The 5,032-nt window shown below is 37.5% G+C and overlaps 1 long non-coding RNA gene across 1 annotated transcript; it reads left to right on the top strand.

Moving 5' to 3' along the window:
- Nucleotides 3,619-4,763, top strand: LOC109851187. Its single transcript, XR_002249704.1, has 3 exons — nucleotides 3,619-3,700; nucleotides 4,463-4,564; nucleotides 4,650-4,763. It is a non-coding gene; the product is annotated as an uncharacterized LOC109851187 (long non-coding RNA).

Here is a 5,032-nt window from a genome sequence, read left to right as displayed (position 1 = left end):
AGACACCCAAGCCTGGCCGAGACACCTCTGGGTGTCTCGCCGAGGCCAGGAACGTAGTTCTGCACGTCTTGTCCGTTTTAGCCGTATCTTCGTCGTTCGAACTCGGAATCCTACGATTCAAGATGCATCGGAAAGCCGCTGAGAAGATGGAACACGGGGGTGTTTCATCTTTCGTAAGTGACGCGGAGCTCCCGATCAGTTCGTGTTTTCGTTATTCCGAAGTTCTGTTGCTTCGCATGGTTCGTTAACTCACTTCATACGCTTGTCAATGTCGATTAAGCTTCTATGACTCGAATTGTGACATTCATCATCTTCTCTGTGCCTCGAGCTACGTGTGAGGGCCCGTAGGCAATTTTAGACGCCTACACACCTCTCACACAATATTCTTGAATTGGGCTATACCCTCTTCTTGTTGGCCTTCTTGTTTTGATGATGTTTAACAAACAATTTACTTCTAATGTTGTTTGTCTAGTGTTTGTGTTTTCATATTTATTCTAGGCAAACAACGAGTTGGAGGATGGATGGAATATCGCTTTAACGACGATATCAAATGGAGGTTGGCAGAATTATGGAGAGAAGCTTATGCAATTCAAGTTTAAGCTTCATCTGCAAGCATACCAAGATAGAGCTTATTGAAGATCAAAATCTAGCTTGGGTAACTTAGTTTAGGTTTTATATTATGTGTGTTAAGTACCTTAAGCTCAATATCATATACACACACGTATTTGGTTTCTATGTATATATATAGTTATATATATACATGCATGGTTTTGGGTTTTCATGTTTATAAATATGAAATTACATATTTCATATTTATTATTATGATTTGGTTTAACTACTTAGATATGAAACAAATATAATTTCATATACATACTCATATGTTTTATTTTCTATTGTATTTTGATAAAATACTACATTCATTATTTATAGACTTCATAACAATAGTTTACATCTTTCTTCAAGTCTATAAAATCATTTTGTAATGTTTCAAAACATGGTTTAGCCAAAATGTCAAAATTCACATGTTTACATTTTCATGTTTTGGCCTATTTTATAAAATGATGATATTTTTTATTTGGGATGTTCTTTTTGGAAACCAGTTATTGTGGCATATTTATTATCATGTCTACAATCATTCCCCAAAGTTTTATATTTTTTGAAATTTATTTAATATTTTTAAACAGTATTTTAAAATCAGAAAAATAGTTTTCAGAACTTTATTTTTATATATCAGTTCACGGTCGATTGCCACGGTCGACTACGCCTGAGTCCTTTGCATATTGGGCAGCAGAAACTTTCGCGGTCGACCACCACAGTCGACTGTCGAACTCTCTGGAGTCTTTTCTTTCGTTTTTGTTGCTCGCGGGCGACCGCCGCGGTCGACCGCCGTTCAGCCCAACGGCTAGTTTGTACAGAATCTCATTTCCGATTCTGTGGGTTTTTGGTCTTTTCCTTTGGGGTTTTGGCTGAGATTTTGGGAGGCTATAAATACCCCCTTATACCTCAGTTCTTATACTCATTTAAGAATGTTTTAAACAAGTTTTTAAATAAGGGTTTAAGTGTAGTTTTAGTGTTTGTTTGGTTTGAAGATTGTTTTCACAAGTGGAGGAGATCATCTTCTTGTTTGGGCTCCAATCTCCCTCTTTATCTTGTCATCTATTGGAGAAGTTTTCTAAACTCTATCTAGCTTTACATTTGCTTAGTTATTTGATTATCATTCTTTGAAGCTAGTTTTTATATTGAGTTTAGATTTGATTATATTATCTCATTGTTACACACACCCACTTGAGCTTATTGTATTTGCATACATAGTATATTAGGGTTGTGAGAGATTGTAACATTGAGTTTGTGCTTAATTGAGTTCTCATCTATTGTAGAGAACAAATTTATATTTGTTACATTGTGAGTGGTGTAAGGTTTTCGGTGAGCTAGAAAACCGAGTGTGTTGTGAAGTTTTCGGTGAACTAGAAAACCGAATGTGAGGAGTGAACGTTGATCGTTCAGTGAACTAGAAAACCGAGTGTGAGGAGTGAATGTTGTTCGGTGAGCGTTGAAAATCGACACTGTGAGGTGTAAACGTTATTCGGGTGAGCGTAGAAAACCCGGTTGTGATAGTGGATTTCTCCCCGGGAGTGGGGAGCGGAGACATAGGACGGAAGGTCCGAACTCCGTGATCATATCGTGTGTTTGAGTTTGCTTTGACGCACTTAATCTTATGTTTATATTTCTTGTCTCCATTGTCCATAGCTCATTATTTATATCATCCACTATCTAGTTCATTTTGTTTACTCTTGTATTAGTTTATATATCCTTGCATATATATATTTCATCATATAGGATATATCCCATTGTTTACATTGCTTATCCTAGCTCATATATCTTGTTGTATTTCATACTTGCTAGGATAACTTAGTAATTAGTTTTTAATTGGCATAAAATCGGATTAGATTAGCATAAGACCCTAATCACCCCCCTCTAGGGTCTAACACTTCTAACCCTAGATTACAAGAATATTGGCTCTCTCCCCTCTACTTAGTTTTTCCTCCAATAATAGAATAATATACATAGGAAAACCAAAACCTTACGCCTAGCCAAATTTTCTAATTAACATAGGATACAAACTTCTAATCATGATGAGACCCAATCTCCTAATCATGATAGATCTCTAGTCCTATCTAATTCTCATGAAGTTATACAAAGAATCAAAGACATAATCCTAACAGTTCCACTAGTAGAAAACAACACAGTCCAAACGGTCATTGCAACCGTTTGGACAAGTCGAAAAAGCCCAAACGGGTCTAACCGTTTGGGATAATAATCCCAAACGGTGGAAACCGTTTGGGCTGTTAAAAAATCCCAAACGGTTGAACCAAACGGTTACAACCGTTTGGGATATATTAGCCCAAACGGTTTAACCCGTTTGGACGTTTTGTTTAGTTCTTTTAAAAAAATTAAAAGTTTTTTTTTCTCGGTTCCCCCCAAAAATTTCATCCCAGCACGTAAAATTCTTCCCCAAAAATTTCAAGACCGAACCCTTTAAAATCCCTAACCTCCTCGTCCAACCGCGTCGAAAATTCCTCATCTGACCCCGTCGAACTCCGACCGCAACGATCAAGGCCATCGATAGGCTTTCATCCCAGCGCGAAAAATTCATCCCAAAAATTTCAAGACCGAACCCTCTAAAATCCCTAACCCCCTCGTCCAACCGCGTCGAAAATCCCTCATCTGACCCTGTCAAACTCCGACCGCGGCGATCAAGGCCCTCGATAGGCTCCCCTCGTCCTCCTCGGCCGCCGCGGCTGTTCGAGTTTGAAACTTGGTTGCCTTAAAAATGTAAGGATGAGTCATGTCATGTGTTAGAGAGCTAGAAGTGCTCACCTCTAATCCTGATTATTTTGAGCTTGACAAACCTGATTTTGAGCCTATTGCTGCTATCGGTATCGAAATCTGGACATATTGATAGCTGGTGATGAGAAGATTGCCGAGTCGTATAGAGAGAAGTTATTCTGAGCTTGCTTGAAGAAATTGATGCAAACTGTTTGCTGAATGATATCTCAGAGAATAGTCAGTGTTGATATATAAAAATTTCATCTCGTCTTGTGTTTTTCTGCAGGTTCTGCATGATGCATTTTTCAAATATCAGACTAAACCAAAGCTTACAACACATGGTGATTTGTATCAAGAAGGAAAAGAGTTTGAGGTATTCTTCTGATCCTGTATCTTCAGACTATTGTATTATGGGCTGTTGCAGTGGAGTTAATTCTTTTAGATATTAAGGGCATATTTCACAGTTGATTACCAGACTGTTCTTTTAGGAGAGAGATTTGGGATCCTGAAGCTAGGGTTTTCAGTTTTGTTTCTTCTCGCCGTCCAAAAATGTTAACCCTGTCCGTCTGCTGAATATCAAACTATACTATGGCTTAAATTTTAATTGCATCATACTTGAATCTTATTTATTTTGCAATATGAAAAACTGTTCAAAGCGACCGACCCTTTTTAGAATAATCAGATGACTAATTTTATGATTTTCGATATACTATTGTGATGGGTTTGCTAAAATTATTTCATCCTTAATATTGAAGTATAATACATCTCCATGATAGTAGAAGTGTAAAAAATGCTAACCTTCTTGCATTCATTGGTTTCCATTACGTTGATTTTCTGCATCTGAAGTTGGTTCTCATAATCATTATATGTTTTTGAGGAAGTACCCACTTCTGCATTTAAACAAATAGTAGGGTAGTTAGAATGCATTCATAATATGTAATTTTTGATGAATTTTAATTTCTACCTGCCCAACATAGTACTGTTTTTGTGAAAGCCAAAATTATGTGTCTTATGGCTGTAGAGTAGGCATAATTTCTGTCATATATCTTCAGGTCTCAAGACATTTAGCATGCTTTTTGTTATACTTTTTTGTTGGAGAGACTTTGCAGCTTGATAATATTCATGCTATTTACAGGTCAAACTGAGGGAAATGAAACCAGGAATGCTGTCACATGAACTTAAAGAAGCTCTTGGCATGCCAGATGGTGCTCCTCCTCCTTGGCTTATTAATACGCAGGTTGTTGCTTACGCTAAGATTTTATAGAAGCATTTCTTATTTTATTGTACCTGTAAGCATAACTAACAGTAATTAACTTTGTCAGAGATACGGTCCTCCGCCATCTTACCCACATCTGAAAATACCAGGACTTAATGCTCCTATTCCTCCTGGAGCCAGCTTTGGTTATCATCCTGGAGGTTGGGGAAAACCTCCTGTTGATGAAGTAAGTTCAGCGATACCTTTTTATTGACATTTTACAGGTAATACCTGAGGTTCTGGAAGAGAAGGAAGAGAGAGTTGCTCCTGGGACTCTGCTTGTAACAACTCACACATACTCATTTTCGAATGCTAGCGAGTTATTTTTAACATAAAGAGTTTACTTATTTTCGACTGTTTTGCAGGTTGATCTTCTTCGAGGTCCAAAATCAGATAAGGTGGAAGTCACCATCCAACCAGAGGAGTTGGAGGCTATGGATGATGTTTTGG

Source organism: Asparagus officinalis, chromosome 8 (genome assembly GCF_001876935.1).
Source record: "Asparagus officinalis chromosome 8, Aspof.V1, whole genome shotgun sequence".
NCBI lineage: Eukaryota > Viridiplantae > Streptophyta > Magnoliopsida > Asparagales > Asparagaceae > Asparagus > Asparagus officinalis.
Note: the sequence above shows the minus strand (reverse complement) of the source record. Positions and strands in the feature narration are given on the sequence as shown.